This window comes from Sus scrofa, chromosome 15 (genome assembly GCF_000003025.6).
Source record: "Sus scrofa isolate TJ Tabasco breed Duroc chromosome 15, Sscrofa11.1, whole genome shotgun sequence".
Taxonomy (NCBI): domain Eukaryota; kingdom Metazoa; phylum Chordata; class Mammalia; order Artiodactyla; family Suidae; genus Sus; species Sus scrofa.
Genome location: NC_010457.5, coordinates 41,700,437 through 41,727,382, shown reverse-complemented (window position 1 = coordinate 41,727,382; position 26,946 = coordinate 41,700,437). Strand labels below are relative to the sequence as shown.

The following is a 26,946-nucleotide window of genomic DNA, read 5'->3' as shown; positions in this document are numbered from 1 at the left end:
TGGTTTGATTATTTGTTTAGTATATAATTTCTGGGTTATATAAAATTGTTGTCCCATTACACTATGAAGGCTAATGTATTAAAGAATACTGTGGCCAGACGAAATTCTAATATATATGAATATATACATTTCTGACCTTGAAGGCATTCTGCTAAATGAAATAAATCAGTCAGAGAAAGACAAATACAGTATGATCTCACTTATAAATAGTATCTAACTTAAAAAAAAACCTACCAAACTTATAGAAAAAGAAATCATATTTGTGTTTAGAGGCAAGGGGGTGAGAGGAGGAGGAACTGGAGGAAAAAGGTCCAAAGGTGCAAATGATCAGTTAAAGGTAAGTAATTGCTAGGGATGTAAAGTACAACATGATGACTGTAGCTCACATTGCTCCATGATATATAGGAATGTTGCTAAGAGAGTGATCCCAAGGGCTCTCATCACAAGGGAAAATGTTTTTTCTTTTCATTGTGTCTTTATTAAATGGTGGATATTAACTAAATCTATTGTGGTAATTGCTTCACAATATACATAAATCAAACAATTATGCTGTATAGCTTAAACTTTACAGTGATTATAACAATTATTTCTCAATAAAAATGTAAAAAAAAATAGGTGAATAATCCCAAATGAGTGTTGGCTGTGTAAAGCATAGTGAGGGTTTAATTTTGAGATTAAAAAGATGGAAGGATATAGACAAAAATTCCTTATTAGAAGTGATGTCAAATTGAAAGTATTCTAAAGGATCTAGTCTGATTTAGAAAAAGTAAAAAGCTACTGCACACCAAAGGAAACCAACAACAAAATGAAAAGGCAGCCTGCAGAATGTGAGGAAGTATTTGCAAACCATGTATCTGATAAGGGATTAACATCCAAAATACATGAAAAAATTGCATAATTCAATAGAGAAAAAAATCCCTGTTAAAAGTGGGCTGAGGATCTAAATAGACATTTTTCTGAAGAAGAAATAGAGATGGCCAACAGTTACATGAAAAGATGTTCCACCTAACTAATCATCAGGGAAATACAAATAAAGCCACAAAGAAGTATCACCTCACATCTATTCGAATGGTTATCATCAAAAAGACAAAGACAGCAAGTGTTGGCAAAGATGAGGAGAAAGAGGAACTCTTGTGCATTGGATGGTAGGAATATAAATTGGTATAGCACTATGGAAAACAATATGGATTTTATTTGATAAATTTAAAATACAACTATCATACGATCCAGCGATCTTATTTCTGGGTATGTATCCAAATGAAATGAAAACAGGATACTGTGCTAGCAAGTTCACAGCAGCATAATTCGCAATAGCCAACATGTGGAAACAACCCAAGTGTCCACAAAGAGACAAATGGACAAAGATATGATATATATCTGAAATCAATAAAAACAAGTATCAATAAGCCAAAAGTTTGCATGGACATCTTGGAAGCTTTTCACATTTTAACCTTACTCTCTTTCCAAGTACTTTCTGTGATATGAATTCAAGATTGGCCTTGTCACTCATTTTGACCAAGGGATTGTGTAGAGTAGTGACAGGATTTCAGGGCACATTTTACTTTTGCCCACGTATACCCTGGTGAATAGTGATGATGCCCCTGATGTAGGGTATTGATTCCATCAGCCTGCAGCCTGGTGAGAGGATCTACAATTTAGAAACAAAAGGAAGAAAGAAAGATGCTGAATTGTAATAAAATTAAGTATAAGGAATCCAATATGTTTAAATCACTAAAAGCCTCAGATCATTTAAACCTGCAGCATAACTTAGCCTATCCTGTTGTTTTTTTGAAAATAAGAATAAAATAGGTAAAACTTGCCTAGTTATAAACATGCAAGTATGAACATACAAGTACACATACACAAAGAATATATGCGTACACCTTGAATGAAAGAGAAACAATATAGATACCATAGGGATTAAATTAGAATTACAAGATATGACAACCATCATGCTGAAAAACTGGTAAAAACAAATTTAGAGATAACCAACTGAGTCATGGTTGACTTGAAAGCCATAATAATTCTCTACCAATTAAAGAATTCAGCCAGTATCTCAAAATCTCTATAAATAAAATGCTAGATCCAAGTTGTCTGAGAAGCAAGTTTTACAAAATATTTAAAATATAAATGGTTCCAATCTTACAAATACTGTTATAGAGAATAGAAAAGGGACATCTGTCACTTTGTTTTATTAGGCTAAGAAAATCTTAATACAAAAATCTGACAAGGAAGTAATAGGAGAAAAGAAAATTACTTACCATCCTAGTCATTAATACATAGTACTGTATTAGCAAAATGAATCTAGTAATGAATTTTTAAAAAAAGAAAGGTAAGCCTGACATAGTTGGGTTGATTCCTATTAACAGATAAAAGGAGAAATAATAAAATATGTAATTATCTCAATAGACAAAAAAAAAACTTTCAGTAAAAATCCATATTCATTTGTTATTAAAGTAAGTTATTACAAATTTAAAATAGGGTGGCTTGATGAAAGGCATCACAAAATAATGAAGCAAATATAGTATTTAATAGGAAGGCATTTAAAGCAGTTACTTTTAGACCAGATACACTATCACCACTTCTATTCAACATTGTAGTAAGACACCCTTGACATTAAGAAAATAAATCATATAAAACTGAAAATGAAAAAGTAACAGCATCATTATTTTTAGATCATGTGATTATATAGAAAACCCGAAAGAAACCACATGGAAATTTTGAATTAATACATAAATAAATGTGCCAAGTTTTTGGATTATCAACATACAAGTCAATTGCAGTATTATACACAAGGAATGATAATTTTAATGTAATATAAAATGCTGATCACATAATTGCATTGCAAATTACATAAGATATGCAAACTCATAAGAGATAATTTACTTATAGGGAATAAACTTTATTACAGACTTCGAAGCAGGTATAAATAAAGGAATAATTTATTACAAGTTGGATTGTTGTCAATTCTTCCCATTATTGATCTTTAGGTAAGATGAATGTAATCATAATTAAAACCTCAACGGTGTCGTTTTAGAACTCAATAACCTGATTCTAAACTTTATATGGGCAGACAAAGGGCAAGTAATAGTCAAAATTTTCCTAAGAAAAAAGAGCAAGAGTTACCAACAGTCTTAAGACTTGAGTATTGTGGCAAGAGAAAGCAGATTAAATGTGTTTAGAAGATAGTAGGTGTGTATTTTCTCCTCGTTGGGTGGTTAAGGATTTCTTAAATCAAATAAATGGCACACACCATAATGGAAAATATTGATTACTCTGTCCGTATTAAAATTTACAACTTATTTTCATTAAAAACAAAACAAAACAAAGCATGGCCATATACAGAAAGGCTGGGATGTGGTAAAGAGATGTTCTCATTACATACCCATGGTTTGGGGATATAATTTTGTACATCATTGTTGAGCAATTCAGAAATCTTAGTGAAGTTGAACCTACATGTACTATCAAAAATTCACAATCAGTAGAAGATAAAATCAGGTCAGTAGAATAGTATTTATAGTTTATTCTGCACAGAATAATTGTTGGAGAAATGGAAGCTTTCAAATCCTTAGCCGATAGAGAGCTCAAAGACAGGACATTGCATGGTGATTTAGAAAGTAGAAATGAAGAAATAGTTTAATTTGAACAATGACTGGCTATTATGATGGAGGTTTCCAGATAGCCAAGGGTTGGTTAAAATTGTTATTTTGTGACTTGAGTCTCTTCTGTGATTATCAGAGGCATTTATAAGAAAAAACCTAAGTAGTTTCTCTTATGTTCATAAAATAAGCTAGATGTAGCTTTGCTACATGGCTTAAATGGTGTCATTTGCTCAGAAAATTTTCAAGTTTGGTCTCCATTATGTACTTTAACAGCAACCTATGGTAAATTCCCTACCAAAAAAAATCCCTTGCACTAGAAGCTTTTTATCTATAGCTGCATTGATCAGAATAGGAAAAAAAAAAAGGTAGTGGCCTAAATTTCCATTAATAGAATAGTAGAATGGATGATTACTTTACAGTATAATCATAACACAGAATACTATATAGCTATACTACATATAATACTACACTATAAAATAAGTGAACTGAAACTATGCATAACATGACTGATTCTTAAAATGTACTATACATTAAAAAAATCAAGTCATATATAATATAGGATTCCATTTATATTAAAAGTAAAATTTTAGACAAATGACAGATAGGAGATCTATCTGGTAAAACCACAGAACCAAACCAAAAATATTAAGAATTGATGGTTATGACTACTTCTAGAGAGAAGGAAAAATGATGAGTCAAGATTAAAGGGCTGTTAATTTTCAACAGGGGTTCTCTCAATGGGAGTGGAGAATAAAGATGTTTGTGTTTCCAGTATTTTAAATTATATATATTTTCATGTGCATGCAATCTTTAAAATGTGATGATTTTAAATCTCTTTAAATCTCTTTAAAATGTGATGATTTTACAATATTCGCCATTTTTACATTTTGAAATAAATTACTACAAGTTAGACTTTTTTTTTGCTTTTGTGGCATATGGAAGTTCCCCGGCCAGGCACGGAATCTGAGCCGCAGCTGCAATCTATGCCACAGATGCTGTTGTGAGCAATCCTTAACATACTGCACTTGGGGATGGAACCTGTACCTCTGCAGAGCCAAAGCTGGATCCTTAACCTGCTGTGCCATGGGGGAATTACCAATACTAGTTATATTTTTCTTTTAATCTTTTTTTGGGCCAGTGTTTCCATTTTTCTCCTTATCAATATAAAAACTTAATCATTATGTTCACTCTCCCAAAACTTATTGTTTATCTGGTGTTCCCAAATACTCATGTCTTATGTTTTTATTCGTGAGTCACTGCCTATTTAAAAAGTTAAAGTTTTTTTTTTTTTTTTTTTTTTCTTACAGATATGTTCTATGTACAGTAAGTTTTCTAAGGACTCAAATGACTGAAGTCTGTTTATTTAGCACTTATGCATTTAAATGACGGTCAATTTAGGGAGATTGCCTCATGTTACTCTTTCATTCAGTGCTGTACTTGAGAAACAGGATGTTGATCTTATATTCTTTCCTTTTATGTGATCTATGCTTGTTTTCTTTCTGAGAGATTGTCATTAGTATTCTTAAATTTCCCTAGCAAGTTATTTCTTATTTTTCCTTTTGTTGGAGCTTTATGAACTAGCTATTTCAGGGTAAAGACATTGAACTATGCTTTTCTCTACCTCTGGAATCATATACTTGATATTATTTCTGTAAATACATATTCTCCTTTCCTTCCCATTATTCATTTCTTCAAAGGCACCTCTCAGAGAGAAATCAATCCTTCTAATTCTATGCTTTATATTGATTGTTTTTCTCATATTTTATTTCTAACTAGGCTTTCTTAAAGATTTCTGGGAGAATTTCTCACCTCAATTTTCCAACTCACTAATTTTCACTTTCCCTGTAGCTCATGCGAATTTTAATTAAAAATGAGCTTTGAATAGTTGATGTAAGGTCTGACATAATGTAATTTGTATTGTTCAGATTATATGAAAAATAATCATTTGTCAAAAAGAAAAGAAAAATAATGTGATTTAATTTATTTTTTGTCAAATCAAAAATTATCCTATCTCAATTTCTTAGGCTACTTAGATATAATAGACCTCCATAATTACCATAAATCTTTGTACATCCTCAATTATTACAGAGATTTCAGAATTTTCTCACATATTCCATTATTTTCTTCAAAAGCTGTGTGTGTATGAGAAAGAGAGCACTTACATAACAATTTTAGTAGATCTAGTTTAAACAAATTTAATTTTTTAGACAGTTTATCAGATTTTTTTTCTAACAAAAGTCATTCAAAAGCATTACGTTTGAAGCATTTATTTTCACTGAGATCTCAACTAAAAATACAGTTGAGTACAAATATTTCAGCCATTTAATATAGTTTATTATATTCTGTAATTTTTACATTTTCAAATTTTATACATTTTTGCATTGCTAATTTTATACAGCTATTTTGAAACATAATTGTGCAATGCTTCTTTAAACTTTAGACAGGATTGAGAAGAGGTAAGAAAATTCATGAGCAGGAAAAGAGATAAGAGTCTCACATATTTCTGCCCTATGGCTTTTGAATAAAGCTATTTATAAGTACATATCTGTATTGTGAACCTGATGCTGATTAGATCAGTAGCCTTAGCCATGACATCTGGACTTTCTTCTTGTCACCTGAATTATGGATATAATGACACTTACCTACTTCATAGGGGTGGTGAGTAAAGAAATTATATTATTTATAAAATGGAGGAAAATACATATTAATAAAATCAAAACTATTTTGCCTATTGTATTTTTTCCTTCAGATGTTCAAATGATTTAAAAACATCAAAATCTACAAAAGAAGGTGGAAATAGTTTGTGTATAAGGATTTACTGTTATGTGCTCTGTGTATATACTTCAGCTATAAATATTTTTTCAAAAGATAATTTCCTATAGTTAACACAGCAGTCATCTTAATTATTTAAAATTTTGTACTCAATTATTCATGTATTAATTTAAACTTTGTAATTCATATATTAATTACTGACCTTTGGGTGTCATAAGGCAAACAAAACATCATTTATATGATTGAGAATTTTTAATTTTGTAATGAATTATTATATAATGTGATGTATTTCAGATATTATTTTTCCTATTCAAAGATATTCTGTTTTGTCATCAAAATTACTTAATTCTGAATATTTAGTTACTCAGATAATTATTTATTGGTTAAAAGTGCAATGTTTGGATTGGCTATCTTAACTCTAGAGAAAATAATTAAATATAAAATTGACTTAACTTAGTGTAACATCAGACTATTATCCAAACAGTATATCACCTTGAATCAGTTCTTATACTTAATTCAATTTTGTAATCCATCACTGTACACTGTACACTGCATATAATAGAAACTCAATTTGTACAATCTGAATAAACAAATTTATGGAAGCTGATAAAAAATGTCAGGACTTTTTTTTTCTACAAAGAGTTCAAAAAAAGGATCCTGTCTGATTGATGCAAATAGTTAATTGAAGTAGCCATTTCCATTTATGATACCAATCTGAAGATTTCATGCTAGATCTATTGCATTTTTTTTCTGTTACATTATTTACTGTGTTTCTGAATCACAGGTCATGTTATAAACTACTTCAGTTTGATGTAGATTTCAATGAAATACCTCAGTATCATGAATTTGGATTCCTCCATTCTTTACTAAAATCTTTCAAGGACATTTTTTAAACCTGACACAGATCCCTAGTGGAATTCTCACGACTCTACTATGCATAATGACAATAAAAATCAAGATTTAAAAGGTACAGCACATGTTTACCACTGTGCTTACAACACTGCATAAAGAACATCTTGACATTGAATGCATTTGAATTTGTTACCAGTAAATTGTGCATGGGATGAACAAAGCACATCATGTGTAACTGTTTCTACTGCAAATCACTTTGCACTGTCTCCATCCAAGAAACCCGTGGTCATGAGGGCATTTTTACAATTCATATGCTTAAGAGTTTTGGTTTAGTATTCATTTTAAAGATGAGATTCTACTTAGATGTGGGCCAGTTTTATACTTGGTCAAACAAAGCCCAAATTTTGTATCAGGGCAAAAGAAGAGATCAGATGGGATTTGAACTAAGAAATGCAGGAGGCCCTAGTTTGCGATCTTTCCTTTTATCCACATACATCTCACCATTTTATTAATTTAAATTCTCCATTCTGGTTGAAGCAAAGGTGAAAGTACAAGTTTAGCTAACAGGGAACTGTATTTAGTTTGGTACAGATTCACTTACATGGTATGTTAAATATGAAAAAAAAAATACAATGATAATAATCACTTTGTTCTTTCAAATTTTCTATGCAACTCAGGGACATGCTTCAAAGAGAAGGATTCTCAAGGCAATTTCTATTGAAAACCTGCAACAATAATCTCTCTCCAGTAGTTTCAGGTTTAAAAAATGAGTTTCAACTAAAAATATGCCCCACACAGGCATTTTCCCTTAGTTTGAAAAATGTACTTAATTATCTTCAGGATATTTCCTTTCAAATTTGCCCCCTGAGGTTCACCCACTTATTCTAAAGTTGCCACAGAAAGGTCAGGTCTCCCTAGTGTTTGCAGATACTTGGTTCCACTTAAAGAGTTTAGAAATCAAAGACAAAGAAGATGGAAATATTATTTCTTTCTTATAAGATGACTCTTTTTATCCTTTACAAAATAAATTTATCTCAAAGTACAGATGATTTCCACTTATTGAATGCTCAACATTGGAATAAACATTTCCAAGTTACAGAAGTGAAAATATGTGTTACTATTAAACAGTTAATAAGAGGAATCTCACTGTGAGAAATCAGTTTAGGACAAATCCCCTCAAAATCATTAATTTGGAAAAAATGCACAACATTAACTAAGAAAACCAATTTTTACCTATGTCATAACAATCACAATTCCACATTAAATTATGGGAGAAAAAGTTTTGCAAATTATGAAATTACCAGATTTTTTTTACATGAAAAACAAAAAGCTATTAAAATCAGCAAATTATAAATAGAAGGTGTCAAAATCTAGGAAACTTTCCTCAAAATTTGCCTCAGTCAGCTTTTTGGTTTTAGTGTCAGACTTTAGAAATGGAGTGTGGCCATGTAGGAAGAAAATGAATATAGAAATATATGAAGTAGCTTATAGAACGAGACACCTGGGAAAGGAGAGTCTAAATCTCATTGGAGTCAGAGGCATTAAGCAACCAGAGGCTTGGCTACCCCAGACCAGTATGATTAAAATGCTTTCACTGTTGCTGGCACTATTGGACCTCAGTCATCATTACTCCTGTCCTCAATTCCAACAGAGTTGACAGAAGAAATTTACTTTGTACCCCACCTTCTGGTTTCATCATTGTGTGTGAGAGCATTTTATTAGCTCTGCCTCCACCACTTGCCAGGGAAAAGGGAGGAAGAACCTGTGCAATCCCACCACCAACCAGATTTTATAGTGTGGCTTTTCCTAAACAAAAATAGCCCTCACAGGCTGGCCAAGGATGTCCATTCCAGAACAATCTTTTTTTCCTTTTTAGGGTTGCACCTGAGTCAATACGGAAATTCCAAGGCTAGGGGTCAAATCAGAGGTGCAGTTACTGGCCTGTACCATAGCCACAGCAACAAGGGATCCAAGCTGCATCTGTGACCTACACCACAGCTCACAGCAACTCTGGATCCTTAACCCACTGAGTGAGGCCAGGGATCAAACCCACATCCTCATGGATACTAGTCGGGTTTGTAATGCTCTGGGACACAATGGGAACTCCCAATCATTCTTTTCTTTTCTTTTTTTCTCCATACCATATAGACCAGTGGAATCAGCAATGCTAAATTTTCGGTGTAGATGATCAAAGAAAATGACTGTGGAACCACTCCTTCATACCTTCATCCAACTTGTAATTAAGTTATTTAATGTTCATAAATAGATAAAAAAAGGTGGGAAGGGAATTGTTCAACCTGCAAATCTTAACCACAGTAGTGGCTGCATTACTGTTCTATCCAAACAGAACATTTGGATCATGTTCACTGTCTAAGCAGGACTGTGACTATATGTGAGAAAGAGGAAGTGTCCCAGGTGGTCTTTTGCAACAATGTTTTTCTTATGTCAGGGTATCTACTAGTTACCTATTTAGCTCCTTGTCTTTTTAATATAGGTAATATTTTAGTGAAGAATGACCCTTTCAGAGTTTCAAATTCTCGCTTAGTTCTCTACATTTTACGTCTGAAGTTCCTTAAGTCTCCTCAATTTTCCAATACATATATTATATATGTAAAGAATAGAAATAAAATAGGTAGATAGGTGGGTAGAAAGATAAACATACAGGCAGGTACATAGAAGACTTAAACCATCTTACACTGCAAAACTATTTGATAGTTACTGGAATGATGCTATTTTTTCTAGCCTTTCCTAATATAAACTAAAGAAAGTTATCTCCCCAAGTTCTCCATAAATTAGAATATTCTCTCCCACTTTGTAATGCTTCATGAACATGACTGAAAGTTAATGTATATTTTTCAACTTCCAAAAAATCATAAAGATGACAGATTCATACATTTCAGCTTCTTGAACTTATTTTTAAAGTTTGTCTCGTAACTGTTACTTGTATCAAAGAGAATCTTGAGAATGACATCAACTCTTCAAAGAACTGACCTCATCATTCAGCAGTATCCAAATAACCTTTGGCAGAAAGGAGTACACTTTACAATACTTGTTTTTGATTTTTGACCACATAGGCTAAAATTTTTACAAGAACAATGTCTGATACCACTGAGAAATAAGCAACCGCTGCTCAAGGACTAGGAAGTTCTTGCAACTTCAAATAAAATCTACTGACTTAGCTAACCTTTCCAGGACAAAAACTTTTCTAATGACCTCTGCAGAAAAATTTAAGCAAAATCTTTAGGAAAAGTATCTGTGTCTAGGAAAAACTTTTCTCCTCATACCTTAGAGAAATATCTCATCTAGATTCAGCAACAGAATAGAAATCCTTTTATATGACAATAATAAATTCAGATGCCTTGAAGATTAGACCAAAATTTCTCCAGTTAAACGTCCGTTCTCTCATGGCCAATGACATCTTGAGTCAACTGTCAGAGAGCAATCCTGTTTAACCCTTAATCCCCACTGGTCATTTTTTAGGTTTGAAAAATAATTTTATGACCAGGCTGTACTTTCAGTAAAACCATTTCATGTATAGAATTCTGTTTTAAGGATTGATAAAGTTAGAATCATTTATTTTACAAATATTTCATCCTATGTATGGTTTCCTCTAAAGAAGTGAAGTGAAAACTCACTGCTTGCTCTTTCTTTCTTCATTTTTTTTTTTTCTTTTTTGGTCACAGCTGCAGTATATGGACATTCTAGGCTAGGGGTCGAGTTGGAGCTGCAGCTGTGCCCTACACCACAGCTCATGGCAACTCTGAATTCTTAACCCACTGAGCAAGGCCAGGGATTAAACCTGCATCCTCACCAACACTATGTCAGGTTCTTAACCCGCCAAGTCACAGTGAGAACTCCAGCCTACGGCCTCCTTTCTATGTACTAAGGAGGGTAATATACATGCACACTTCCTTCCCAAAGACACACACCACAACAAATACAAAGATGTCTTCTCAGACTCATTTTCAGCTTTGTATTCACAGGCACCACTCTGCTACACCCTCAAGAACAATGCCAGAGTGGTACTTACAAATCATGCCAAATCACATTATTCTTCTGATTAATATCATCCGATGGCATTCTCCTTTCACAGAGAGTAAAAGCCAAAGTCCTCACAGTGGCCTCTACATGAGCTGCACCCTCCCACCCCCCGCTTATTACCTTGGGACCTTATCTCTATCATTTTCCTCTCACTCATATCACTGCAGCCATATGAACTTTTCTTCTCTTCCTCAAACATTCAGGCATGACACAGCCTTAGCATCTGTATCCTCTTCCTCCAAATCACTCAGGGCTTCATTGTCATGGTCATGCCCACACCTTTATCCAAGTATAGGATCATGTACTGTCTATTGCTCTTACCTTCTCTTCGAAGTGCAACCTCTCCCCCACTCCCAGTGCTCCAAAGACTCCTTTCTTGGCTGTATTACTGTCCATTGAAATGTATCAAGTTCTAACATACTGTAGTATTTGGCAAATTTTAATTAAATAAATCAAAATTTAATTCAATTTGCTAAATTAAAAAAAAAAAAACTACTCACAATTCTAGCATCCAATGTCCATGTAATTGCCAAGATCAAGAGCCAGTATCACATTTCACGTTACTTTAGCCATTCCAACCACAGGAGAAATCCTGCACATGTAAAACAGGGAGCATGTAGAAGAATGATTACAGCAGCACTTGACAAAACACAACATAGAAACACCTCAAACAACTGAGTATATGAATAACCTGGGATATAATGAATGATTCCATGGCAAAGGGAATGACCTAGCATGGCTTATGGAAGCAAGGATGGCTCTCAATAATGTAAATTATATTCATCTAGAGAAATAGAAACTTGATTGCTCAATTTACAAAATTTTCCTCAACTGCCACATTCAATAGGGTGGAATATTTCAACAATTTTTGAATACACTTAATGTCACAAATAGAAACACAAATATGAGTTTAAAATGTTCAATAATTCTAAAATATACTTTTTAAGATATATCTATTTCATTTATTCAGAGAAAAAGATGATCTTATATGTTCTTCAGCTTCTCTGTCCCTCCCTACTCCAAATCAGAGAATACAAGGGTAGATGAACAAGCTGTAGAAGCCCATGGCTTTGGACAGCATAAGCTTTTGTTTTGAGGACAAAGGACAAGAAATTTTGAGAAGCATTTTCCTGGGCCTGAAGGTCTACAAATTGTACTAAAGCATCAAGGAGTAATGAATTACTACTGAAAGAGATAACCATGCGAATTTTAAAATGTGCATGTGTGTGTGTATTTGCAAGCTTGGTAGTTTGTTATGTGGAATTTCTTTGATCTTTGTTCCAAGGCAATACTGCCTGAGCATAAGCCATCACAAATCTGGATAGTTACACTTGGTAAAGATAATTATATCAGAAAAATGGCAGGATGAATAAAGGATTTTTCCTGAGGTTTTTTCCCCCATTGCTTTGGATGAAAAGGTGGATGTATGCCAAAGAACAAATGAACAATTATATAGAGTTAGGATCTATTTTTTTGTCCTAGTCCAATGTGACCAAAGAACACATTTAATAGGCTAGTTCAATTTCTGGTTTTTGTTTGGTTGCATGCTGATCCCAGAGAGACTATCCAAGTGACTAAGTGATAGAGAGCAAGCTAAATGCTGCTGGCTTCTTTGGAAAGAGCAAATTGTACAGTGAAATTGATAGGATAGAGGAAGTCAGTGATAATAAATTATTCAAGATAACAATAGTCTTAGGGCATGCCTAAATTATCTATTTAAATAGTACCCCATAGCTGAGCTGCATATCAGAATGCAGTTAAATTTGTGCTTGGGGTTGAGATTATCCCGTTGTTAAAGGTTAAATAACCCTGATACTACTTTCCTTAACATCATATATTTTCCACTTTTAATCTATCATTAAGCGGGCCAACCATATTGAGATCATACATTCAATGAAGTAATTAAACTAATATATCTTTTAGTACCCTGCATTGTTAGTCAATACAAAACTACTTTACATGAAGTCATTGGTGGATTATATCTTCAGGCAAATTACAGAGGTATCTATAACAAATCAGATTTCTGAGAGCAATACTTTAATTTGTCCTAAAATTCCACTTTGAAATTTCCAATTAACTCTTCTGTTTGACCTCTACCTCAAGGGGTCCAAGTAGAAAAGCCTTCAAGGCAATGGTTAATTGGATACATGCTTTCAAAGTTAGAAGTTTGAAAAGTATTTTTATAACTAATTCTTTGGAAGTAGACACCTATATTTAACTGAGGTGTTTTACTCTAATTTCTGTGTTTCATAGTATAAACAGCTGATCTTCTCTATGATTTTCTCTTTGAAAAAATTGATTTCTAGAAATCACATCCTTTCATATAAGAGAAATTATTAATGTTTGTCTCCTGGTTTACAAAATTAATTCATACTAAAAAGGCAGGCAAGGCTAGAAAGTCATCTTTGTTGCTAATTTCTTTCAGGGTTTTATTTTTCTGCTATTTTTAGAAAAATGTTAAATAAAACTGCTGTTCCTGCAATGATTAATTGGTATATATGGGTTTAATTGTGACAAACAATCTGGTTAAATATTTTACCAAAATGGTGTCATAATAAACATGTGCTTTGATACAGCTCCTACATCAACTATCAAATTAAGTCAAGATAATTAAAAATGTGATATCCAGATTTAGAAATGACATCTTTGTAGAACAGGAAAAGAAGGAATCAAGGCGGTGACTGAGACAAGTCATTGAGCCTATCAGGTCATAAATCAGGAAAGGATGCCAGTGGTTTGACTCAAGGAGTTTAAGAGGCCTAGAAGGGTCCATGTTAGATATTTTACCAGAGACAGTTTCAAGGTGTGAAGCTGGGAGGTGGTTGCATCAGCTCTGGATCAGGAGCCTGTGGTTACTGAATCTGATCCTAAAGGAGGAAGGATAACTCAAAGATAAACAATAATTTTCAGCTATCACAGAGATTCTATCTATAACATAGGGCTGTCATGTGAGGCCAGACAAGTGAAATATACCAAGAAGATAGTTGCAAAGCAACCCACAATCCCTAAGTAAGAAGAGCTGAGCACAGAAGGACAGAGTGAGAAAAATAAAAATGAACCAAAAAATTAATGGAAATGGGTATACAAAAACAAATAGAAAGCAAAAAAAAAAAAAGAAATCTGATTGTATAAAAGATAAGCAATAAAATTATGACAAAGCACTAACATTTTACTCGTGAACTGTAAAGAAAATTCTAGTATTTTAAATTTATCTTCAAAGAAATAAATGAAATCACATTCATAAAAAAATAAGAAATTATGAAATAAAAACTCATCAAATGAAGCTAGTTAATTAGAATATGAGAGTGAAGCAATTAAATATCTTCCATATGAAAAATGCAACCTTTAAAATTTAAAGATGCATAGAATAAATAGATTTTAGACTATACAAAAATAGTAAATTTTAGTAGTTCCTGCTATGGCACAGGGGGTTAATGATTCAGCTTGCTTCGGTGGTGGTGATGCTTATTTGATCCCTGGCCCAGTGCAGTGGTTTAAGGATACAGTGTTGCCACAGCTATAGTCGCAGCTGTGGCTCAGGTTCAATCCCTGGCCTGGAAATTCCATATGCTGTGAGTGCAGCTGAAAAATAAAAAAAATAAAAGTAAGTTATGATAGAAAATTGAGACAAATCACATAGAATTAAGCATCAAATATTAAAAATGTAAAACTAACAGGTAAGCAGAAGAAGGATCAATTCAGATGTTAATATTGTGTCTGTAAGTTTAAGATAGAGAATGGAGGGAACAGCAAAGAATTGATATTCAGAGTTAAAATTTGATATTTTCAACATGAGTATATTTCTTAGAAAGGCATAAAGTTGAAATAGCACTCAGGATTTTCAGAGGGGAAGTAATTACACACAGACAGTCACAAGCTGAAAAACTGAACACTAGAAATGACAAATATCAGAAAAAAATTAACTAGTGTAGTAATAGGCTTACAGTCATGTTTTTACTGTAGCAATTAATGCTGGAATACAATGGAGCTACATGTGAAAGTAATGGGGAAAACTGATTTCATTGTAGAAGTAAATAATCTGGATATATTCAGAAGATACAGTAGTTTCCACTTCCTTCCACAGCGAAGTAACTGGGACAGAATTTGTACCCTTCACCTCCATCATAAATGACTAAAAATCCAGATTTTCTGTATGAATCAATTGCTCTCAAGAAATTAGACATCAGGCAATGAAGTACAGTAATTCCTCGGAGATGGGAAACAATCTAACAGGGTAAGTCACAGAGCTGCTCTGGTGTACTGCCCAAAGATATTTGAGGTCATGGGGTAGACCGATGGACTCAGTGACATAAAATTAAGTACGTAGGCAAGTCTAGGTATCTACATTGTGTGGGCTCAAGTGCCAGAAAAATAAAGATGGGCAAAGAAAGAACTCCAGAAATCTGCAGAGGGTCCCCTTCAAGTGTGCAAACAGCCTAAGTGGGTGAGGAAACGAACAGTGGTTAGCAAGTGAACCATTTGTAAAGATTAGGGGGAATGGTTCCTAAAACTCAAATAAAGCTTGGGCCTGCACATCTTTTTTTTTTTTGCCAACTGAGGAGCAAATACCCAAGTTAATGGGACACTGAATACAGTACTAAGAAGATCTTGACTCAGAAGTGGGGAAAACACTACTGCATTGATCTGCCCTAAGAATGCGCATAGGCAAGACCCAAAAAAATAAAATTGTTTCCAAGTAAATTAGCAAATAAAGCTTTATAATCTTCATAGGATACAAAATATCCAAGGCACGCAAGATAAAATTTGTAGTATCTGGAACCTAATCAAAAGCTATGAATCAAGTGACAAAAACAGGAAATTACAGATCAAGCAAGGAGAAAAATCAGTCAAAATCCACTCATAAATGAAACAAATGAGAGAATTACTAGATAATGACTTTAAAAATTGGATTATAACTCTATCACATATTCCATCAAGAAACTAGATTAAAGACTGAATATGTTAAGTAGAGATATGAAAGAAATAGCAAACGAACCAGATTGAATTTCTAAGCATGAAAACTACTATGTCTGAGATGAAAAATACACTAAAGATGATAAATGTTAGATGAGATACTACAGAAGCAAAGATTAGTAAATGTGAAGTCCTGGCAAAGAAATATAGCCAAAAGTGAATCAGAGAGAAAAAAGATTTAATGAAAAATAAAAATGAACAGGGCATCAGTGAAGTGTGGAACAACTTCAAGCAACCATGTGTATGGCTATTTGAGGTTGCGTAGAGTTGGGGGGGTGGCAAAAATTATTTAAAACTATAATGGCACAAAATTTTCAAAATAAGTAGGAAGACAGTAGTGCCACATATCCCAAGTGCTAGGAAAAAATGGAAAAGTCATCTTAGTAATTGTTTACTAGGAGAAAATATCTTTGAGAAATTGAAGGTGAAATAGAGATTTTATTCAGACATACAGAAGTGAAAATATATCAGAGGCAGTATAATAAGCAGGAGGAAAATGATACTGCCTGGAAATCTGGATCTATACAAAAACCAAAAAGCAGCAAAAATAACAAATCCATGAGTAAACATATTTATCGTTTTTATATAATTAGATGTTCATTTCAGTGTTTATACATATTGCATGGTTCACAATTTATGTTGAAGTAAACTGTATGACAGTACATAAAGGCCAGGAAGGGATAAATAAAAGTATATTACCCTAAGGATATTACACATTAAGTGGAATACTATCATTTGAAAAAATGTGGAAAAAAAAGTAATTATAAACTGAGGAGTTAAGATATGTACTGTAAATATATTGACTACTATAGTAATACCAAAAAGAGATTTATGTGTAATAAAGCAACATAGGAAATAAATCAAAATGATAAAAATACTAATTAATTCAAAATAAGGCATAAAAAAGAGAAAATGAAACCAATAATAGGACAAAGAGAAAACAAAAAACAACATGGTATATTTAAATACAGTCATATCAATAATCACATCACAGGTAAATGCTCTACCCATCTCAATAGAGACCTCATATTGAAATTAAAAATTTATCTCCAAGTACATGTTGCCTATGAGAAACCTACTTTAACTATAAAAATACACTAGGTTAAAATTTATCTATATATATAAACAGATACACCATGCTAATACTAATGAAAATAAAGTGCAGGTTGACTTTATAAGTCAGAGTAGATTTTTGAACAAATAGTGATAATACACATAAAGAGGAAAATAAAAGTGTGGTCAACTCATCAGGAGAACATAATAATCCTAAACATTCATGTACAAGTAAGAAAAATTCAAAATATATGCAGCAAACATGGACACAACTAAAAGGAGAAATAGATAACTCCCACCACCAGTCTCAAAATAATTAATAGGACACTTAGATCAGTAAAGATATTAAAATATTTGAAAAATACCATCAACCCAATACTATCTAATCAACATTTTATACAACACTCCACTGAACAGACACAAACTACATATTCTTCTCTCATGCATACAGAACATTTGGCAAGATCAGCTGTATTCTGAGCCATAAAAGGACTATTTTTAAAAGTATATATTCATTTATTTATTTATTTTTATAATTTTTTTTCCCACTGTACAGCAAGGGGATCAAGTTATCCTTACACGTATACATTTTTTTCCCTCCACTTTTTGTTCTGTTGCAATATGAGTATCTAGACATAGTTCTCAATGCTACTCAGCAAGATCTCCTTGTAAATCTATCCCAAGTTGTGTCTGAGAAGCCCAAGCTCCAGATCCCTCCCACTCCCTCCCTCTCCCATCAGGCAGCCGCAAGTCTATTTTCCAAGTCCATGATTTTCTTTTCTGAGGAGATGTTCATTTGTGCTGGATATTAGATTCCAGTTATAAGTGATATCATATGGTATTTGTCTTTCTCTTTCTGACTCATTTCACTCGGTATGAGATTCTCTAGTTCCATCCATGTTGCTGCAAATGGCATTATGTCATTCTTTTTTATGGCTGAGTCGTATTCCATTGTGTATATATACCACCTCTTCTGAATCCAATCATCTGTGGATGGACATTTGGGTTATTTCCATGTCTTGGCTATTGAGAATAGTGCTGCAATGAACATGCGGGTGCATGTGTCTCTTTTAAGTAGAGTTTTGTCCAGATATATGCCCAAGAGTGGGATTGCAGGGTCATATGGAAGTTCTATGTATAGATTTCTAAGGTATCTCTAAACTGTTCTCCATAGTGGCTGTACCAGTTTACATTCCCACCAGCAGTGCAGGAGGGTTCCCTTTTCTCCACAGCCCCTCCAGCACTTGTTATTTGTGGACTTATTAATGATGGCGATTCTGACTGGTGTGAGAATGGTATCTCATGGTAGTTTTGATTTGCATTTCTCTTATAATCAGCAATGTTAAGCATTTTTTCATGTGCTTGCTGGCCATCTGTATATTTTCCTTGGAGAAGAGTCTATTCAGGTCTTTTGCCCATTTTTCCATTGGTTGATTGGCTTTTTTGCTGTTGGGTTGTGTAAGTTGCTTATATATTCTAGAGATTAAGCCCTTGTCGGTTGCATTTTTTGAAACTATTTTCTCCCATTCTGTAAGTTGTCTTTTTGTTTTCTTTTTGGTTTCCTTTGCTGTGCAAAAGCTTTTCAGTTTGATTAGGTCCCATGGGTTTATTTTTGCTCTCATTTCTATTGCTTTGGGAGACTGACCTGAGAAAATATTCATGAGGTTGATGTCAGAGAGTGTTTTGCCTATGTTTTCTTCTAGGAGTTTGATGGTGTCCTGTCGTATATTTAAGTCTTTCAGCCATTTGGAGTTTATTTTTGTGCATGGTGTGAGGGTGTGTTGTATTTCATTGCTTTGCATGCAGCTGTCCAGGTTTCCCAGCAATGCTTGCTGAATAGACTTTCCTTTTCCCATTTTATGTTCTTGCCTCCCTTGTCAAAGATTAATTGACCATAGGTGTCAGGGTTTATTTCTGGGTTCTCTGTTCTGTTCCATTGGTCCGTCTATCTGTTTTGATACCAGTACCACACTGTTTTGATGACTGTGGCCTTTGTAGTATTTCTTGAAGTCTGGGAGAGTTATGCCTCCTGCTTGGTTTTTGTTTCTCAGGATTGCTTTGGCAATTCTGGGCCTTTTGTGGTTCCATATAAATGTTTGGATTGTTTTTTCTAGTTCTGTGAAAAATGTCATGGGTAATTTGATAGGAATTGCATTGAATCTGCTTTGGGTAGCATGGCCATTTTTACAATATTGATTTTCCCAATCCAGGAACATAGAATAGCTTTCCATTTCTTTACATCTTCTTTGATTTCTTTGATTAAAGTTTTATAGTTCTTGGCATATAGGTCCTTTACCTCTTTGATCAGGTTTATTCCGAGGTATTTGATTTTTTGAGGTGCAATTTTGAAAGCTATTGTATTTTTTTATTCCTTTTCTAATATTTCATTGCTGGTATACAGAAATGCGACTGACTTCTGAATGTTAATCTTATAGCCTGCTACTTTGCTGAATTTATTAATCATTTCAAGTAGTTTTTGGGTTGAGTTCTTAGAGTTTTCTATGTATAGTATCATGTCATCTGCGTACAGTGACAGTTTTATCTCTTCCTTCCTATATGAATGCCTTTCTTTTGTTTGTGTAATTGCTGTGGCTAGGACTTCTAAAACTATGTTGAAGAGCAGTGGTGAGAGTGGGCATCCCTGGCTTGTTCCAGATTTGAGTGAGAAGGCTTTCAGTTTTTCCCCATTGAGGATTATATTTGCTGTGGGTTTATCATAAATGGCTTTGATTATATTCAGGAATGTTTCCTCTATACCCACTTTGGCAAGGGTCTTGATCATGAATGGGCTGAACCCTACCTGGTCATTTTGTATGATCTTTTTGATATGTTGTTGGATTCAGTTGGCTAAGATTTTGTTGAGAATTTTTGCATCTATATTCATCAATGATATTGGCGATAGTTTTTTTTTTGGTGGTATGTCTGTCTGGTTTTGGAATGAGGGTGATGGTGGCATCATAGAATGTCTTTGGGAGTATTCCTTCTTCTTCAACCTTTTGAAAGAGTTTAAGGAGGATGGGCACCAGATCCTCTTTATATGTTTGGTAGAATTCACCTGTGAAGCCATCTGGTCCTGGACTTTTATTTGTACGGAGTGTTTTTATGACCTCTTCAATTTCATTTCTAGTGATCGGTCTGTTCAGTTGGTCTGTTTCTTCTTGATTCAGTTTTGACAAGCTGTAAGATTCTAGAAAATTGTCCATTTCTTCCAGATTGTCAAACTTGTTGCCATATAGTTGTTCATAGTATTCTCTTATGGTTTTTTGTATTTCTGCAGTACTGTTGTGATTTCTCCTTTTTCATTTATAATTTTGGTTATTTGGGTTCTTTCTCTCCTCTTTTTAGTGAGTCTGGCCAGGGGTTTGTCAATTTTGTTCACCTTTTCAAAGAACCAGCTCTTGGTTTTATTAATTTTTTCTATTGTTTCTTTAATCTCTCTTTTATTGATTTCTTCTTTGATCTTTATTATTTCGATCTTTCTCCCGACTTTAGGTATTTTTTGTTCTTCTTTTTCTAATTCGTTTAGGTGGAGGGTTAAGTTGTCAATTTGGGATCTTTCTTCTTTTTTGAGAAAGGCCTGTATTGCTATGAATTTCCCTCTGAGCACTGCTTTTGCAGCCTCCCATAGATTTTGAGAGGTTGTGTCTTCATTATCATTTGTTTCAAGGTATTTTTTAATTTCCTTCTTGATTTCCTCATTGACCCATTGGTTTTTTAGTAGCATGTTGTTTAGTCTCCATGTAGTAGGTTTTTTCTCATTCCTTTTCCCATGGTTGATTTCTAATTTCATGGCGTTGTGGTCAGAGAAGATACTTGAGATAATTTCTATGTTCCTAAATTTGTTGAGGTTAGCTTTGTGTCCCAATATGTGGTTGAGTCTTGAGAATGTTCCATGTGCATTTGAGAAGAATGTGTATTCTGATTTTTTTGGATGTAGTGTCCTGAGATATCGATTAAGTCTAACTTTTCTATTGTTTCCTTTAGGATCTCTGTTGCTTTATTGGTTTTCTGTCCAGAGGATCTGTCCATTGGTGTGAGTGGGGTATTAAAGTCTCCTACTCTGATTGTATTCCCATCAATTTCTCTTTTATGTCTGTTAATATTTTGTATGTATCTGGGTGCTCCTGTATTTGGGGCATATATGTTGATGATAGTAACATCCTCTCCTTGGATGGATCCCTTAATCATTAAATAGTGTCCTTTTTGTCTTTCTTTATGTCTTTTGTTTTAAAGTCTATTTTGTCTGATATGAGTATTGCAACTCCTGCTTTCTCGTCATGCTGTTGGCATGAAATATTTTTTCCCACCCCTTCATTTTCAATCTATATGTATCCTTTGTCCTGAGTGAGTTTCTTGTAGGCAGCATATTGAAGTTTTTGCCTTTTTATCCACTCAGCCACTCTGTGTCTTTTGATTGGGGCACTCAGTCCATTGACATTTAAGGTGATAATTGATAGATGATTATTTATTGCCATTTTTAACCTCATGTTCCAGTTGATTCTATGGTTCTCCATTCTTCCTTTCTTTTTTTGGTTGGATGGTCTCTGGTTATTATCTGTTTGAGTGTTTTTTTTTTTTTCATTTTTTGCGAATGCAACGTTTGATTTTGGTTGTAGTTGCCCTGTTTTTTGAGTATGCTAACCCCTTCCTATAATTGTATGTTTTAGCCTGATGGTCCTGTAAGTTCAAACAGTTCATGACTATATTAAAATTAAGAAGAGAAACAACAAACAAACAAACAAAAAGGGTCTATTTATTTTCTAACATCCCTTGCCCACATTTTATGATTTTGATGACTCTTTTTTTTCTTTTTAATTTTATTGTGTTTGAAACATGTTCATAATTAAATCTGTATGCTGGCTTATTTGAGTGACTGCTCTCTGATTGTGGTTTCCTCAATCCTAGTTCTTCCTCTTCTTCTTTTTTTTTTCCTTTTTCTTCCCTTTCTTTCCTTCCTTTCTTCTTGGTTTATAGAAGCCCTTTCAGTATTTCTTTTAGCCTGGGTTTTGTATTGCTGTATTCTTTTAGCTTTTGTTTGTTGGAGAAAATTTTTATTTCTTCTTCTATTTTAAATGATATTCTTGCTGGATAGAGTATTCTAGGTTGCATTTTTTTCCTTTAAATATCTCTTGCCATTCCCTCCTGGCCTGTAGAGTTCTAGAGAAATCAGCTGATAATCTTATGGGGGTTCCCTTGTAGGTAACATTCTGCTTTTCTCTTGCTCCCTTTAGGATCCTCTCTTACCACTAACTTTTGCCATTTTTGTTATAATGTGTCTTGGTGTGGGTCTATTGGGTTCAAGTTGTTTGGGGCCCTCTGTGCTTCCTGTATCCTGAACTCAGCATCCTTTAGATTTGGGAAGTTTCCAGTGATAATTTCTTCAAATATATTTTCCATTCCGTTATCTTTTTCTACTCCTTCTGGAATTCCTATTATGTGTAGATTGGCCTGCTTTATATTATCTCATAGGTCTCTTATATTGCTTTCATGTTTTTGATGTGGTTTTCTGTCTGCTGACCTGATTGGATGATGTCCATTATTTATTTTCTACATCACTGATTCATTCTTCTGCATTATTCATTCTGGTTTTACTGCCCTTAGTTCAGCTTGTATCTCTGCAAATGAATTTTCTAGTTTTTCTTGGCTCCTCCTTATATTTCCTATTTCCTTTCTGAGGGTGTCTGCATTACTGTTCATATCTTCTCTTAATTCCTTCAGTATTTTCACTATTTCTCTTTTGAACTCCAGGTCTGTCAGACTGCAGAGATCTGTTTCATTGTTGACTGCTTTAGGTGAGTTCTCCTGTTGGTTTAACTGGGGGTGGTTTCTCAGCTTCTTCATCTTGCTTGTTGTTTTCTTTTTCCTGGTGGAGTTGTACTCTCCGTGACTGGGCAGTTTTGTCTTGTCACTGCGTGGAATGTTTCCTGAAGGCTGGCATTGTTGGTCAGTCTTTTTTGAGGCTGTGTGGCTTTTCTGGAGTTTTGGCAGAGCTAACAGGGCCTCTCTAAAGCAAAGGAGGACTTCCTAAGGGCAGACAGGACTGGCACATCCACACCACGATGGAGCAGATTTCACTCAGCTGGGCAGAGCTTGCCCTGGTGTTTTGGGGCTGTGGGGCTCTTCTAGGGGGCTGGCGGTGCTGGGCAGCTGTTCCGCAGGAGTGCAGCGCCCCCCCCGGGTTGGAGCAGCTAGCTGGGTCCATGAGAACTGAAGAGGCTCTTCCCAGGGCAGCCTGAGTCATAAGGACTGTCTGAGAATGTAGGCAGATGTTTACACGGCCTGGCCAAGCTTGTTCTAGCTTTCACGAACTGGCCAAGCTTGTTCTAGATTTTCTGGGGTGCAGGGCTTCCTGCAGGGTGCTGGTGGTCCTGGGGAGCTGTTCCGAGGAAGTGCAGCACCCCCAAAGGGATGGAGAGCTAGCTGGGCCAATGCAAACCTAAGAGGCTCTTCCCCAGAGCAGCCTGACTCAGAAGGACTGTCCGAGAATTAGGCAGATCTTTTCACCACCTGGCCAAGCTTGTTCTGCTTTTCTGGGCTGCAGGTCTTTTCCCAGGGGCTGGTGGTGTTTGGTGCTGCTCTGTGGGGGTGTAGCCCCTCCAAAGGGCAAGCAGGCCAGGGCAGGGATAGCCCCTGTGGTGGTAGGCTTCTGGCAATTGTTGAGGCCAACCCTCCTGGATGGCAGGCAGCCCCAGGTCCAGCTTGTACATAATGGGGGGTGGGTGGCGGAATGCACTGGGAAGCACAACTTTCTGATAGCTAGTGGGCCAGTAAGCTCATTGTGGCATGGGGAGAATTCTATGGAGGCCCCCCCTTTTCTCTCTCCTCCCCAACACAGACCTGGCTCTTCTCCCAGGTTCCCTCTGATGTGACTTTCCACTTCCCTGCCCTTAGCATATTGTTCCCTCCTGCTGTGAGGCTCTGCTTTCTAGTTTCCCAGGCAGTCTCTGCCCTGTCAAACTTGACAGACTGGTTTCTAGACCTCCCAAGCAGTCTCTGCTCCACCTCGCCCCCCCCATCCTTTTCCTGGGGACTAACCTCCAAAAAGGAGCCCCCAGCCCTTTCCCAGGGACTAACCTCCAAAAAGGAACCAAGGTCTCAATGCCCAGCCCCCACCTAGGCATCTCAATTTTTGGTGACTGTGCCCGTAGTTCAGATAATCTCTTCGGTTCTTGCTCTGCTTTTCAGAACTCTGACTTACTGCTACACTCTTCTCTGCACCTGGAGATTCCTCAGGTTCGGTTGATCTTTCCATCGATCTAGGTGACTTTCCAGGGTGCGGGATCCCTTTCTCCTCAGCAGTTCCCTTTCAGGAGTGTCCGTCCAGCTCGGATTCCCCTTCTCTCACTCTCTTTTCTCTTGTTTTATCCAGTAATGTTACGAAATTCTTGCTGTTATTGGAGCTTAGGTTCTTCTGCCAGCGATTGGTTGCTGTTCTGCGTGAGTTGTTTATCCCATAGATGTGGTTTTTTTGTTGTGTTTGTGGGAGAGGGTGAGCATGCCCCCCTACTCTTCCACCATCTTGCCTCCTCTCTGGATATATATTTTTAAAAAAAGTTCTCTGATGACAATTGGGCTAAGTTATTAATCAATAACATAAAATATCTAGAAAATCAGGAAGTATCTGAAACTTAACACACTCAACTTGAGGTTGAAAGAGAGTCAACTTGAAGTCATTTGCCATAAATTTAAAGAAAGGATATTTAGCATGATTTTCCATTTTTCTTTAGCCACATTGAGCTAGAGAATTGGATTTTAACTATGGTTGTTTTTTACCCAAGATACTCACAGGAAGTGAGGGAGGAATCAGATTTTCAAGGGGATACATAGATATTTGTCATAAAGGAGAAATTTAGAAATTAAAGAATGTAAAAAAGAAAAGAAAGACAGTACATAAAGGAAATGAGGTGGAGGGAATCTCACTGAGAATACTGGCTCTGGAGATGGGGGTGAGATTAGAAAGATGGGATGGTGGTAGGTGTGTGATTCTTGAAATTTACATCATGGAGAGTCTGCAATTATCGCTATTGTCAATTGTTCAAAGTAGAATTTTCAGATTGATAAATATATTCAGAAGGAGGAAAGATGGAAATCTAAAGAATAGTATTTACAAGTCATATACCATGAAAAAAAAAAGTCAACATTGGAAGAATGCATTTACAACACATGTAACTGATTGGTAAGCAGAAACTTGAATATTAGAATTTGAAAAGGTAATAAGAAAAGCAAACAAACCCATAGAAATATTGACAAATAACATGAAGTTACTCAAAGTAATAAACCTGAATGGTCATAGCACATAAATGATGCTTAACCTCATTACCGATTAGAGAAGTGCACATTTGAGAAGATGAACTCCCTCTTATACATAATAATTTAAAAAGGTGATCCATTCCAGGAAGTGGAGACACAAGAAATTACACAGTGGTTAAAAAATGAATAGGTCAACCATTCATTTTGGACAGCAATTTGGCAATGTTTAGGGAAGCTGAAGATGTTCATAGGGTATAATCCAGCAATTTCAGTTCTGGATAAATGCTCAGACATATACATAAGGAGACAGACAATAATATGCTCTGTAATTCTGGTTACAATGTAATAGAAACCATAATGCCTACTGATAAAGGAATAATTAAATGAATTGAGGTATTCTTATTCCATGGATGGACTGGGATAAAAATAAAGCATTCTAGTTGAAGTCAACCCACAAAGGTCAACACCAGTAACTCTTAAAATAACATGCAAAGAATATAGGTTCATTACAATGTAGTTTACATAAAATTTCCAAGCCATATATTCAGTATTAGTGTTTATGGATGTATACATACTGGGGCTTAGGAATTGTGTACACTGATACAAAATGGAGAGTTCTTCTGAAAATGGATACAATGGAATTGCAGAATACATGGGGAGAAGGAATTGATTTTATCTATACTGTCTTGTTTCTTTTTAAAAAATCTTAAATATTGAATATGATCACATTTATTTATTTATTTATTTATTTACTTACTTATTTATTGTCTTTTTAGGGCCGTGCCTGCAGCATATGGAGGTTCCCAGGCTCGGGGTCTAATCTGAGCTGTAGCTACTGGCCTATGCCAGAGCCACAACAACTTGGGATCCTGGCTGAATCTGTGATCTACACCACAGCTCAAGGCCAGGGATTGAACCCACAACCTCATGGTTCCTAGTTGGATTCGTTAACCACTGATCCATGATGGGAAAACCCTGATCACATTTCTTATAACTGGTTAGGTGACTGTTTATCCCCACACTTTTTAAAATGTGTTATGAAAAGAGAGTATAGAAAAAATTGGTATCATCTGAATGTAAATGAAAAAGAGATAATACCTGAAGAGTACTTTGTTATTTGGAGGAGCCATTTGAACTAATGAAATTTATATTAACTCATTAAGGAAGTATTTATTTTGGTTGGAGATGACATACTCTCACAAATGTCATACAAAATTGGGCTTTTCAAGGGGTATAAGCATAATCCAATATATTATCTAGTCATAATTTTTTCTCTATAATATTTGTTGAAATTCAACAAATTAAATATAATATCATAAATATTTATGATCCATTCTCTTAAATCTGAATATTTCATATAGATAATTTTGCAACAAATGTTTCTGTATTTCCTGAAATTCAT

General features: G+C 34.9%; 1 long non-coding RNA gene across 2 annotated transcripts in view; it reads right to left on the bottom strand.

Annotated features, from left to right (window-relative positions):
* Nucleotides 1-26,946, bottom strand: part of LOC110257063 — a 112,121-nt gene that overhangs the window by 42,781 nt on the left and 42,394 nt on the right. Inside the window, exons 2-3 of one of the 2 annotated variants that reach the window (XR_002339236.1) lie at nucleotides 11,768-11,859; nucleotides 1,048-1,648 (exon numbers count right to left, since the gene is read on the bottom strand). This is a non-coding gene — a long non-coding RNA (uncharacterized LOC110257063). Of the gene's footprint in view, nucleotides 1-1,047; nucleotides 1,649-11,767; nucleotides 11,860-26,946 lie in introns of those variants that run through there. The other variant, XR_002339237.1, reaches the window with a different exon arrangement.